We start from the raw sequence: 13,836 nt of genomic DNA on the forward strand, positions 1-13,836 counted from the left end.
AGATGTAAAAGCTGAAATTGATGCCAGGTCTGTTGATGCATGCCTGTAATCCCAGCACTCGGGAGGCTGAGGCAGGAGGATTGCCATGAGTTTTGTACAAAAAACACCACCTGACATCAGGAACCTCTCTCCACATCCGGTCCACCTCCTTCCTAGGGAGACCTGCAGTGACACCCGGGCAAGATGAGTGTGTGGAATCCCCGCTCAGCCCAGGCTGGCCTCCATCCAGGGTAGGGCAGGGACACCGGCTGGGTTAGTACTTTGCACAGGGCAGGATCACCGATAAACCCTCAGGTGGAGCCCAGACTGCAGCTCTGCCCTCAGGGACAGAGCCTCTCTAGCTGCCTGCTGGAAGGTACTGACCATGAAGTGGCCCTGGGCTCCCTGGCATGGACTCTGAGAAGGCTGGGCCCTGTCACAGGTCAAGAGTGCTAGGCCAGAGGGAGCTGGGGACACCATAGTGGAGGGCAAGGCCCCTGGGAGACTGCAGTGCATGCCCCGAGAGCCTGGGGAAGCAGGGCAGGAGGGGACTGCCATGGTGCTGTTGACCCCGCAAAGTCACCTCTCCCTGGCTCTCCATTCCCATTGGTCCCTTTTATTTTCCTTCAAGGTGCTGAGGATGGAACCCAGGGCCTTCACACTGAATGAACTCCATCCCTGGGTCTTTTTTAAAAGTTTTTTTCTTTTGAGACAAGAGCCTTGCTAAGTGGTAAGATGCCCAGGCTGAGTTCAAACTTGAAATCCTCCTGCCTCAGCCTCCCAGAGTGCTAGGATCAGGAGTCTATGCCACCATACCTGATGCTACAACGCATGTAAGTCTACCAAAGATTTGGTACCAAATCTTTCCACTTTCTCCAAAGAAGGCAGAGATGCATTTAAGCAGATGTCTCTAGCTCATAAATGTTGACAGTTAAGACTGGGTTTCGAAGAAATGCCACATGATCTTTAGGGACAAGGCCATGGATTGCATTACTCAGGTCCCCGCCGTGGCTCTTGCTGGCCTCCAATGCCACCATCGCCTCCCTGGTCCCAGAGGAGGCACTGACATCTGGCTCCTCCTGCAGGGAGCCTCCTCATCCCTTCCTTAGCATCCCTTCCCCATCCCTTCCTGCTTTCCTTAGCAACCTCCAAAATCACTGTAACCCAGGCCTTTCCAGTGGAAGCGGCTCCCTGGCCTGCACACAGTGGGTGTGCAGTGTGTGCACTCTGCTAAGCCCCACAGGTGCCCAGAGCATGGAAGGAGGCAGAGAATCATCAGGAGGCAAACCCTGGCTCTTCCCTGTGGCAGTGTCTCATAGTCTTCCTGTGCCCTGACGTCCCCATCTGTAACCTCAGAGGCGGGCAGACAGGATGCTAGTGTCACCCCGCCAAGGGCCTCTGCAGACTGGCTCGCTCTGAGCCCAGATGTAAGCAGCAGCAGCACCTGAAAAGCAATGGCTGTTCTGCGACTGGATGCCAGTAGTCTGAGGACCATGTGGCGGACCCTGCTGGGAAGGCCCTGGACCCAGCAGCCCTGGCCCAGCTCAGCCTGTGCCCTCTGTCCTGGAGGCCCCTCCCCTTGCAGAAGCAGGAGTGCACTGGAGAACAAAGTTTCCTGAGGCCCAGGCTCAAACCCAGTGCGCTCCTCTGTGTGATGAGGAGCAGGTTCCTTTCCCTCTGCAGCCATTTCCGTGTCTATGCAGAGTTCATCCCAGAGTCTCCATGGTCCCCACCCGCCTCCAGCACAGGCAGCTCACGGGAGTCTTAACTGAAAGTTCTTCTATGACACTTTATCTTAATTAAGCATAAAAATTAGGAAATTCCAAGCTAAGCTTTCCTGAGTTGTGTGGGTAGAAGAAACGCTTGACTCTCTTTTCTTGGCGGAGTCTTTGCAAGCCAAGCATTTCCAAATGTTTGGCCCAGTGTCTTGCCTTGGCCTCCCCCTCACTGCCTGTCCTGGAGAGGAAGGCTGGGCAGATAAGCAGGGAGGGGCCTGAGCCAACCAGAGGGCTGCACGGCTGACCGTGGTGACCCACTGGCTGTGCCTCCTCAACACCTGGATGACTGGCCACTCCCGACATGCCTTGCGCCAGATGTGCTTGGCACCCGCCCACCATCAGTCAGGGTCTGGGTTTGGAAAGCAAGAGAGCTGCACACAAAGGCAGGGGTGAGAACAGCCTGGTTAGGAAATTCTGAAATGTATCCTGCTTGCTCCCAGCCCAAGAGAACAGGCTGCTCGGTGGTTCCTGAGGACACAGGGGAGGGGCATGTGCAGCGGGATGTGCAGCCACCTTGCAGGGGTCTGGAAACCCCCTGTGCTCTTTCCTCACCAGGGCTGCTCACCCAAGGAGCAGCACCCAAGGGTGCTGGGCAGGGAATGAATGGGGCCCATCTGCCTTTGGAATCATGTTTGCTGCTCCCTGGTGGCACAAATGGAGCTAGTCTGGTCTTGTCTTAGTTCATTTTCTGTTGCTATAACTGAACACCTATGACTCTGTGATTTATAAAGAACCGAGGTTAAGTCTGGCTAGAAGCCCAAGACTGGGCGTGTGTGGGGAGCTTCATCACCTCATGGCTGAGAGCAGAACAGCACACGGCTCATAAGGCAAAGGGGGAGCTGTGCTTTATGACAACCAGCTCTCCTGATAATTAACCTGGTCCCTCGAGCAAGCACTGCTGGAGAAGGGAGTTCAAGGCTTCCAGAGAGCGCTACCCCAAAAACCCAAATGCCTCCCACTCAGCTTCTCCTCCCAGTTCTCCCAAACCAGGGTGCAGCCCCACGCAAGTTCTGCTGGAGACAAACCCAGTCCAGCCAAGCAGACCTCTTGCCTCGCTGAGAATGGAGAATGATGCTGACATCCCAGGGCTGGGCCGAGATGGGTCCAGACCAGTGTGGAGGGGCACACACCAGTGGGAGCATCATGGTATCCTTAGATGGGGTGCCAGGGACCCAAGTACAGGAAGCTCAGTGGAGGAAAAAGCAAGTACTGATGGGGAGTTCCTGGTGATGAGGGTCTGGCCATTTCCGGGTATGCCCTGAGTGTAATCCCACCAGCCCCTCTAAGACACCAGCACCCCTGATTTCCCATTCTGGTGCCGTGCTATTTGCTGCATTGGGGAACGCTGTAACGACACCCACTGCGGTCACAGGGCAGGCACTGTTGAGGACGTTGCTCCCTCTTCCCAGTCAGGGACCCACCCTGGAAGACCCAGAGGAGAAGCCCCGGGATGGGTCACAGCGCTCAGCCAGCACGGGCTCTGAGGAGCTGGTTTAGTCTTCCCTTTCAGACACCTGCATCCCGGGCCTGGTTACGTGTCCCTTTGCACTGGCTGCTGGGCAGGTTAGAGCGGAATCCAGGACCCACCTCTGCCAAGTCTCCTGACTTCACCGCCCAGGTATTCTGGACCAAGTTCACCCTGCTTACCTCCAGTTTTTCCCCCACTTCTATTTCCCTTTGACCTGACTTTCTTTGCTCAGCTTGTTTTAAGTCACAATTCTCAGATCTTCTGAGGACCAAGTCAGAGATGGATTGTTAGATGCTAAGCAGACAGAGAGATGGACAGAGAAATCACCACGGCGTGTGCCACAAGTAGACAGTGGCTGTGTGCTCAGACAGGCACGAGTCTGTCTGCCTAAGTCGGTCCCGGCCAATACTGCAGAGCACCTGGACTGGGCGGCTTCTGACCCACAGTATGGAGGCTGGGGGAGCTGAGGTCGGACTGCGGTGAGGGCCTTTCTGAGTGCGGGTGGCTGACATAGGTGCACCTTGTGTGGCGGCCAGGGAGGGAGCTCACTGGCTCTGTGCCTCCCTTAAGGACACCATTCGCATCCGTGCTCGGGACTTGATGTCCTCCAAAGGCCCCACCTCCTAACACCTCCTTCCAGTTAAGATCCTAACACCCTGGCCCCTTCTAAGCCACACCTGCCCCAGCAACGAGGTCTAAAAGACTGCTCTTCCATAGGCCCAGGATCAGATTTGCCTCTGGGGAGCCTTGTGCATGGCCAGGGCATCGTCTCCCCCTGCTTTCAGCTGCTGTCACCTTGACACATGGCGTGGGTGTGGGATCGGCACGGACACTGCCCCACCAGGCTTCCCTTCTCCTAGGTGACCTCTTATCCACCAGAAAGTGTCCCCAAGCCCCTACCTACCTGTCTTCTTGGTCTCTTTGACCTCGGTATCCTTTGTGCCCCCCGAGTGGTGGTGAGCAGGAGCTTCCGGAGGAGATGAGAGTTCCTGGCCAGCGAGAAGAAGCACGAGACACAGCTGTGAGCCCCACGCCCATGAGCCTGGGGGAGACCACGGTGACATGGGCTGCGCCCTCCGGGAGAGTCACTTCCCATCGGTCTGTCTCCTGTCTCCTAGAGGAGGAGGGAGGGTTGGGGTGCAAGGCACTCAGAGCGCGAGACACGCCTTCAGTAGACATTTACCGAGTACTACTGTGTGCCAGGGCCCTAAAGGTGCCACGGGAGCAAGAGGGGCCAGTCCTGGCGATGTCACTTATAGCAGGGGCAGAGTTAAGGAACCTTGTAACCGGACACAACGATGGCAACAGGAGCAAGGCAGAGAGCAGAGAACATTGTTGAGCCAGAGACTGGGCGGATGCTCAAATTTCAGTCACCAATCAGCTTGGAGAAGAGAAAGACCAGGGGGAGACTGGAAAGGAGCTCCAAGGCTGGACCAGACCAAAAAGCGAGGTCTCTGGACTGGGCGTGCTGCGGCCAGGGTGGGAGAAAGGATCTCTGGCCTGCGTGTTGGATTCTGTAGTTTTCTATCATTGCAAAGGGGGAAAGGCAGCCACTGGCCCAGCCTGCAGTGAGGAAAATGTCAAAGGCGCACCATTGTGATTGGCGGCTGTGCATAACGAAGCTGCTGCAGGACATCTTCTTGGAGACACCGCCATGCCACGCCCCAGACAGAACTGGACAAAGCTGCCTACTGCGCTGAGGAAGCCAGCATCCGCCACGGTGCTGCCAGAAGCAGACAGTTGCTGACAGAACCGAATGTTTCCCTGAGTCAAAATGTCCAGCCCAGGCTGGGGATTTAGCTCAGTGGTTCCTCCACCTGCTCTGCAAGCACAAGGACTCGAGTTCAATCCCCGGTACCAAACAAAACAAAACAAAACCAAAATGTCCAGCCCTGTTCTCAAGTGCAGGGCAAAGCGAGCCTTGGTTCAAGGCAGAAAAAGATCGGCAGATAAGCACACTTGCTTCATTACCTTGGCCCCATGTCTACTAATAGGGAGATAAGCTCTGGTGGCCACCTTCCAAAGCTTAGATGTCACATCTGTTTCCCTGAAACAGCAGATCGTAGTTCAAGGACAGCATGGGCTGCACTCACCTGTGTGTTCTTCCAAGTGAAGTCCACACGTAGGTCAAAGGATAGCACCTGTGTCATCCACAGCCCGGCACCTGGGAGGTGACCGAGGCTGGCTTCCCTCTCTGGCTCTGCACCTGTCAGCTTGGTGGCCTTGAAGCAGTCACTCCAGTCCTCTGGGGACAGTGAGACCACACACAGACGACACTGTGCACAAGGCAGTTGTGTAGGCCACTGGGGTTGCAAAGATTTGCGAGTGCAAACGTCCAGTGAAAATGATCTTTGGTTAGCAGGTAGCAACAGCTTTGTGAGCCAAAGCATTTCCACTGGCCTGGCTCAATCCTTCTTTTACCCTCTGTCCTTTGCTCCACATCATCATGTGGCTTGTTTCACTTTATTTTAGAATTTCTAGCACAAAAATCATAGGTGCTAATGAAGAAAAAGGCAAGAGAATGAATGAACTGTTTATCCAAAGATGGATGGTAACCACGGCCAGGCCCCTTTCACCGTGGGGTCCACACCCCACACACACTCTGCTCATGACTCAGCAGGCCCTGCTATGGGGACCTGCCCTTTACCCTTGGGAATGTATCGGAGGAACTATGCCCGTCGCAAGCTGGCCTGGTACCCTGCAGCCAGCTTCTAACTTGTAGATACAGGTCACATCCACCTTCCCTCAAATGAGACTGTCCAGAGCTCCATGCTGGAAATGTTAAACCCAGGCTTGAGCTGAGCCTGCAGCTTTGCCAGCACCCACACCTGGCCTGCCATGCCCTGTCCTGGGTCCCTTGCTCTCTTCCTGGTTTTATCCGAAAGTATTCCTGCATCTGCATTGCACAAGGCCTCTATCTTGGGCTCTGATCCTGGGGTGCCCAAGACAACACATTTGTTGCTAGAATTGTCCTAAGAAACAGACTCTAAGGACAAAAATCTGGAGTTGGATCCCTGTGGGCCCTGTCACTCATAATGGGCTTTGTCCCTGACATCCTGAAGCAGCAAGATTGCCGAGAGCCTTACCTGTCTTCACTGGGGCGATGTACAGGCGAAGGGGAGGCGCTGGCCCGTGACAGGTCTCTGAAGCTTGAGAAGTTTGTGGGCTAAATGCCTCTGTCCTCCTTGCTCTGTATGTTGAAGCCCTAAGCCCCGATTGTCTGGTATTAGGAGGTGGGGTCACTGAGAGGTACCTAGGGAGAGTTGAGCTCACGAATGTGGAATCTTCATGGTGGGGCTGATGCCATTATAAGAAGTGACATAAGAGAAACTCTTTCTGCCAGAAGAAACCTGTCTGCAAACCAGGAAGAATCCTCACCAGATGCCAAATTGCCTGGCACTGTGACCTGGGACTTCCCAGACTCTAACTATGAAAAATAAATTCCTGTTGTGTGAGACATCCAGTCTGCGATAGATACATTTGTTGCAGCAGCCTGAACTGAGAAAGGAAGTCTTCTCAGCTTCAGAGGGATAGTGAGGCCCACATCTCAGCATGAGCCAACTTGCAGAAGCACTGAGTCTCCTAAGGACCAAGAGGAACCTTGTACTCCCAAGACCTCAGGACTGGCTGACACACACTAGCAGGAAGTTGAGAGTCTTCCTGTGGCTGGATCTTAAAGATGCTGGTCAAGACCGGGGATTTAGCTCCAGTGGTTCTGCTGCCTGCTGCACAAGCGCAAGGACCCGAGTTTGATCCCTGGTACCCAAGAAGCTGGCCAAGCAAATGGAACAGCACCTGGGTAGAGGGTGTTGTGATGAGGACAGACTCCCATTTTATAGGGTTTCATGTTTTGGCAAAGGACCTGGAGATGGCTCCAATACCCTGTTCTTAGAAGCCCAGAAAAAGTGATAAATCTAATCATACAGAGACGTCAGAAGAGTGACAGAAGGCTGGAAGAAAGAATCAAAAGGAGAAGTGGGCAAGTGAGTGTACCATAAGGGCCTTTATATCTGACCAGAAAACCACCGAGTGACTCTGTTCTCCAAGAAAGCTCAAAAGACACAATATGTGCCACAGCTTCGTGAACTGCCCTGGTAAGGAGGGCACTAGCACCTTTCAGAAACTTCAGTGGCTATGTTCTGCAACCTGGGGCTGATGGTGGAAGGCATCGTTATAAACTGGGCTACCCAGCAGGGGGGGAATGATAAAGTCTCAAAAGCACAGAGGAGAAGTGGTAACAGGAGGTGGGAAGAAAAAGGTCAAGAATGAGCGAACGGAAGTCTGGTAGGAATTGCCCCAATGGAAAGTTCTAATCTCTTTGCCATTTTAAAGAATGAGTTCTCAAAAAACCATTGATTGTGAAAGAATCTGAGTTCCCATGGTCAAGACAACGTAACGCTTAAGGGTTACTGAAATTCTTCTCTGTGATCTTTCAACACAAAAGCCTTAGGACATTTGTCCAGCTAATCATATACTAGGGAAAGGAAATGACCAAATCTTTGGAGAACTGTTGAATACATGGTCCAAGATGACTTCAAAAAATACCCAAGTATGATTGTAGCTCTGTTATGAGGATAGAGGCATCTGAGTGTCAGGTGTAAGAGAAGACTGGACTCCAGTCCACATCACAGTAAGCCCCTGGGTCCGTTTCCAGGTTCCCAAAGTAGAATCAGAGTAGTTGCATTGTCAGAACTTTGGCAATGGAGTGGAACTCCAATAAGAATCCTTATAGTAGGAAACACGTGGGAAACAGACTCTGCTTTTGGCTGGGATAGTAAATCAAGCTCAATTTCACATATGGGGAATTAGTAAAACCCTCAAAGACTTGAAGAATAAACAGATGGCCATCCCTGTGATAGCCCATGGAACTCACCAGAATATCCTCTGGAGGAACTGGGTGGATCATGGCAGATGACAGATGACCACAAATAGAAGTAGTTCCAACTGCAGTTGCTGAGCCACATACACATTGCATCTTTACTGGAACACATTTACCCCAGCTTCTGATCTGTCCTACGTGGCTACCAAGGTGCAGAATATGCTGTTTTTTCTTTGTTAGATCATAAATAGGGTGCATGCTCGTGGGAGGGGAAAGAGTACACATTCATGCCTCCCCCCAGATCCAAGTTCATTCTCCTTGCTTCTGTCACAACATGGATTGGAGGAACCTGCACCATCTAACGTAGCTCAGGATACTACATTGGTCCCCCACACCAGTGGCCTCCTGCCCATTGTACCTGATTCCATGGTGAGATGCATAAGCTCCAAAGAGCAGGAACTGCCATCATATAGGTGAAATTTTGAAAGGCTCAGTGGAATAGGGTAGACTGAGACATCCCCCCCAACATGACCAAAGTACTGCTGCACAACTCTTGGTAGACTACATTGGGCTTTGGAATTGGCGTACTCCACATTGGAAATCCACCACAGCCTTCCTGTCAGGCAAAGACAAAAGCTGCTTATTTTTAGTGGAAACCAGATTAAGAAAGAGCCCAGCAGCAGATTCAGGCTGTGATTCAAACATCCCTGAGCCAGTGGGCACATAATCCAGAGGACATATGGATCTGGAGATACTGTAGTCAGGAAGGACTGTTTGAGGTGTCTACAAACTTCAAAAACAGAGTCACGGTACAGACCCCTAGGCCTTGGGTGCAAGTCCATGCATCTGCAGGAGCATACCAAAACCCACACAGGAAGTGGGAGCCAGCATGCTGGCAGACTCCAGTGGAGATTTCTAACCTTAAGACACTGAGTTATGATGCTGAAGAAGTGCCTGCCACAGTTAGCACTGTGATACACACCTGTAATCCCAGCTATTCAGGAGACGGAGGCAGAAGGATCACAAGGACAAGGCCAGCCTGAGCAATTTAGTGAGAGACCTTGTGTCAAATAAAAAATAAAAAGGGGTCAGTAGTGGAGTGCTTGGCTAATGTGAGTAAAGCCATGGGTTCAATCCCTGGTTACACACACACACACACACACACACACACACACACAGGCACAAAATGCCCCTCTCATGCAGCAGAGCCTGACAGCAAACAGGAGTGCCCAGCACAATTCCCCATTGGGTGGAAGGGGTGGAGCTGAGATTGAGCATGCGTCCTAAGGGACCTAGAATGTTGAGCAAACAAACAAGTGACAGCCACTGATGTCACCCACCACTGTACACCAATATTTCTCCCTCAGCTCATACTTATCATTCATGGGTGTCCCTAAAACTGAAGGAGGTCAGTTCATTACAGGGTGTGAATAGAAGTGGACTGCTGCAGTACCGTAGACCCTCTCAGGCATGGCCCTGAGAAACAGAGGGGCCAAAAGTATCCCTGAGTATCCCAGCAGAGCTTCCAGTGTCACGTGAGCTCATCGACTCTCGGGGGAAAGAACCATGGGCAGAGATAAGGAGAAGCACAGGTTCCCAGGTAGTGCCAGGTCTTATCGGACTGGTCCATTTCCCATTCTAATAGAGAAATTGTTCTAGTGATAAGTGCTGCTGCTGCTTTTGCTGTTGCCATTGTTGTTTGAGAAGAGAGAATGTCCCACAATACTTTGCTGCCCTCGAGTCACAGAATCCCTGCCCCCATCTCTCTGTTTCTGGTTAGGGCGCCCCCCCACCCCCCGCCAATGTTCAGGCTGTGCGTGACCCCTCCCCTTAGTGTGAGATGGGAGTTCATGGTGCCATTAGACGGCACCTCTTCTTGTGGAATGTGACGAAGCCAGCTGCCGTGTTGTAAGCCGTCCCCTAGAGAGAGCCACGTGGCCACCCAGCTAGCACTGGCTCATGCTCCTTGCAGCAGGAACTACCAGGGGATGATTCTGCCCGAGCGAGTGTGAGCAGAAGCTCCAGCATGCAGCCAAAGAAGAAAGCAAGGTTCTCAGTCCAGCAGCCTGCAGAGAACAGGTGAGCCCTGTGAGCTTGGAAGAGAATCCCTCCCAGGCAACCTCTGGGTGATACCACATCCCCAGCACACAGCTCCATCGCCACCTTGAGAGACCTGAAGCCTCACTCAGACTCCTGGCCCCCAGAAGCCATGAGATAAGAGTCAGTTAAGCTGCCAAGTTGTGGTAGTGTTGTTATGCAGTCACACATAACCAATCCGGCCTTCATGTTCCCCGCTGAAAGTGGGGAAAATGCACCACCTTCCAGGTGTAGACTCAGCCCATGGGAAGGAAACCATCTCCTGTTCCCAGCTGGCTTGGTTCTCGATGAATGCCTCCACAGAATAAACAGACATCGTGGTTTAGAGCAACACAACTTTATTCATTTTGTTCCAGGAGTTGGAATTCCGAAACCAGTCATGCTGGGCGGAAGCCAGGGTGCAGATGTGGCAGGGCTGGCTCCCTCTGGAGGCCGGAAGGCCCCTCTTCTGGTCTTTTGCAGCTTCTGGAGAGTGCCTGCCTTCCTTGGCTCCTGTCCCTTTTTCATTTTCAAAGCCAGCAGTGTAACATCCTCAAACCTCTGTTCCTCCCATCATGTCACTTTCCGATTCTTGTCTCTTCTCCTACTCCTTTCATAAAGATCTTCATGGCTACACTGGACCACCCAGACAATCCAGGATGCTTAAATGTCTGTATGCTTTAGTGTTTTACTTTTTTTTTTTTGAGGCAGAATTTCTTTAATTGCTAAGTTGCCCAGGTTGGCCTTGAACTTAACATCCTCCTGTCTCAGTCTCCTGAATCCTGGAATTATGGCCATTTACCACAGTGCCTGGCTATATGTGTGTTCTTTTAAGCTACTAAACTTGTGGTGTGGTATTGTTACAAAGCAGCGGAAAACTATCTGTACAGATGCTCCTCAATTTAAGATGGGTTATGTCCCAGTAAAACCACCATGAATTGAAAATATCATAAATGGGAAATGTATTGTATCCACCCACCCTACCAACCATCACAGCAAGCAGCACAGCCACTGTTAAGTGTGGGCTGTTTCCCCTCTTGATCATGTAGCCAATGGGAGCCTGTAACTCACTATCACTGTCTAGCATTATGAGAGACAGAGAGAAGAAGGGGAAGAAAATCACACTGCATGTCTTAGCTGGGAAACGATCACACTTCAAGTTCAAAGTACAGTTTCTCCTGAACACCCATCACTTTTGCTTCAACACAAAGCTTAAAAAAAAATCCTAAACTGAACTGTCATTAAGGATTGTCTGTCTTCGTCAAGGTTCTCCAGAGAAACAGAGCCAACAGGATACGTACGGATATACGTGGAACTGATCTGTGGGGATCAGCTCCTGTAGTTATAGAAGCTAAGTCCACCACATGCTGTCTCCAAGGTGGAGACCAGGAGTGTCTGCACTGTGATTCAGTCTGAGTCCAAAAGCCTGACAACCAGAGGGGGTGACCATGTGTGTTCCAGGCTGAGGCCAATGGCCTGAGGTGTGGGGCTTCAAGGTTCTTCTGGTAGAAGCGCTGGAGCCCAAATGCCGGGGAATCAGGAGCTCCACTGCTTAAGGGTAGAAGATGGATGCCCCGCCATTTTGTTCTCTCTGGGCCTCCAGCGGACTCCCTGATGGCCACCACTGAGTCAAATGTTGGTCAGGTCGGGAGGCGGCCGCGGGAGCCGTCCTGGACGCGCCGCATTGTCTCCGTGGAGCTGCAGCCCTCCAGCGCGCGCGCCCCCCGCCCGGCCTCGCGCCCCGGCCTGGGCCAGCGCTCCTGTCGCCCTTTGTTGAGGCCGGCCGGGCCACTGCTGCGGTCGATGCCCCGCGGCAGCCCTGGGCCCCGGCTCAGAGGCTCCCGGCGGAGAGCAGTCGGCCCTCCCTGCCCGGGGACCCCTCGCGAGGCGGCGCCGGGCCGTGGGGCTGCGTAGGCCCCGCCTGGACAGGCCCAGCCGGGCCCTGGACAGGTGGGACGCTCGTCACTGCTGGTGGGAAATCTTAAGGAGAAGTATGCACAGGGATTCTTGCCTGAGAAACTTCCACAGCAAGACCATACCACCACCACTGACTCGGAGATGGAGGAGCCCTACCTGCAAGAATCCAAAGAGGAGGGTACTCCCCTCAAACTCAAGTGTGAGCTTTGTGGCCGAGTGGACTTTGCCTGCAAGTTCAAGCGGTCCAAGCGCTTCTGTTCCATGGCTGGTGCAAAGAGGTATAATGTGGGGTGCACCAAGCAAGTGGGACTTTTCCACTCAGATGGGACCAAGCTGCAGAAGTCAGGGGCCACAACCCACAACCGCTGCCGGGCTAGCAAGGCCAGTCTGCCAACACTTAGCAAGGATACCAAGAAGCAGCCAACAGTTACTGCTGCATTGCAGCTGACACAGTCAGGAAGACTCCAACCGTTGCTCAGATAACTCAAGCTATGAAGAACCCTTGTCACCCATCTCAGCCAGCTCTTCCACCTCCCACCGGTGACAAGTCAGCGGGACCTGGAGCTCCCTGACATGCACATGCGGGGTCTGGTAGGCATGGGACACCACTTCCTACCAAGTGAGTCCACCAAGTGGAACGTAGAAGAAGATGTCTATGAATTTATCCGCTCTCTGCCAGGCTACCAGGAGATCACAGCGGAATTTCATGCCCAGGAGATTGATGGGCAAGCCCTGCTGCTGCTCAAGGACCACCTGATGAGTGCCATGAACATCAAGCTGGGGCCTGCCCTGAAGATCTACTCGCTCATCAGTATGCTAAAGGACTCCTAGGGCTGGTGGGGCAGCAGGGTCTGGCCCAGGGCTCCCAGCTGAGCACAGCCAGATAGACATTCCCGAGGGGCATGGAGATGGGCCCAGTCAGAGGGAAGGGCCTCTCTAGGGGCGCAGCTGGTGAGGAGGTCTGGGCACCTCAGTGGCTCTCAGGGGCCTTTCATTTCTTGGGAGGGCAGAGAGGCCGGGGGTGTAGAAGATGGGGCTTTATGCTTGTAAATATTGATAGCACTGGCTTTCTCCAAAGTCCCAATACTCTAGCCCTGCTCTCTTCGCCTCTCTCTGTCCCCCGTTTTCCAGGGGGTTTATGGTCAGGGCTCCCCAACTTGAGCTGGGTTACCTCCGAGGGCAGCCAGCAGGCCTGGGTAGAGGCCTTGAAAGCCCTGGCCTTCCTTCTTCCCACCTCCTTCTCCAGGCCTGGTTAACCTTCTGTTGCCAGCTTCTCCCCCTCAGCCCATTTTGGTAGCAACAGGGGCTTCTCCCCCTGTACGCTCTGCAGGTGGAGCGAGAAGCTGGCCCCAATTTGGCCATGCCTGCTGGCATAGACGCCTTAACGCTGTGTGTGTGACTGAGTGACTGTGTAGGATCCTGGACTGACAGGCCACGAGCTGCCCTGTGGCATTGCCAGGTGTTTTGTAACAAACGGCCCCTTAGTGCTTTGTCCTGGACTCCTCTTGGCCTGAGGATGGGGAATAGAGAAGAAGGGCAGCCTCCATGGGGATTAGATTTCCTCTCCAGACATGTCAAGAGGTCTCTGAAGCTCCTCCCCACACTGTGATGTCCCTGACTGCCCTGCTGTCTCACAAACAGCATTAAGGAAGCTGCCGGTGGGCTGGGCCATGTATCCCAGGGCCCGAGCTGGGCTGAGCCTCCTGGATGGTCTACCTGCCTACCCTCGGAGCCCCATGGTGGGGCCCAAGAGCTGAAAGGAGAGAACAGCCAGAGGCAGGATCTGTGAGGAAGACAGC

At 53.2% G+C, this 13,836-nt stretch overlaps 1 pseudogene; it reads left to right on the top strand.

Annotated features, from left to right (window-relative positions):
• Positions 1 to 11,734: 11,734 nt before the first annotated feature.
• Positions 11,735 to 12,868, top strand: LOC101717858 (polyhomeotic-like protein 2; annotated as a pseudogene).
• The last annotated feature ends 968 nt before the right edge of the window (positions 12,869 to 13,836 follow it).

The sequence above is a fragment of the Heterocephalus glaber genome, unplaced genomic scaffold (genome assembly GCF_053883595.1).
Source record: "Heterocephalus glaber isolate CG9 unplaced genomic scaffold, H.glaber_assembly_v1.0 deba00001509, whole genome shotgun sequence".
NCBI lineage: Eukaryota > Metazoa > Chordata > Mammalia > Rodentia > Bathyergidae > Heterocephalus > Heterocephalus glaber.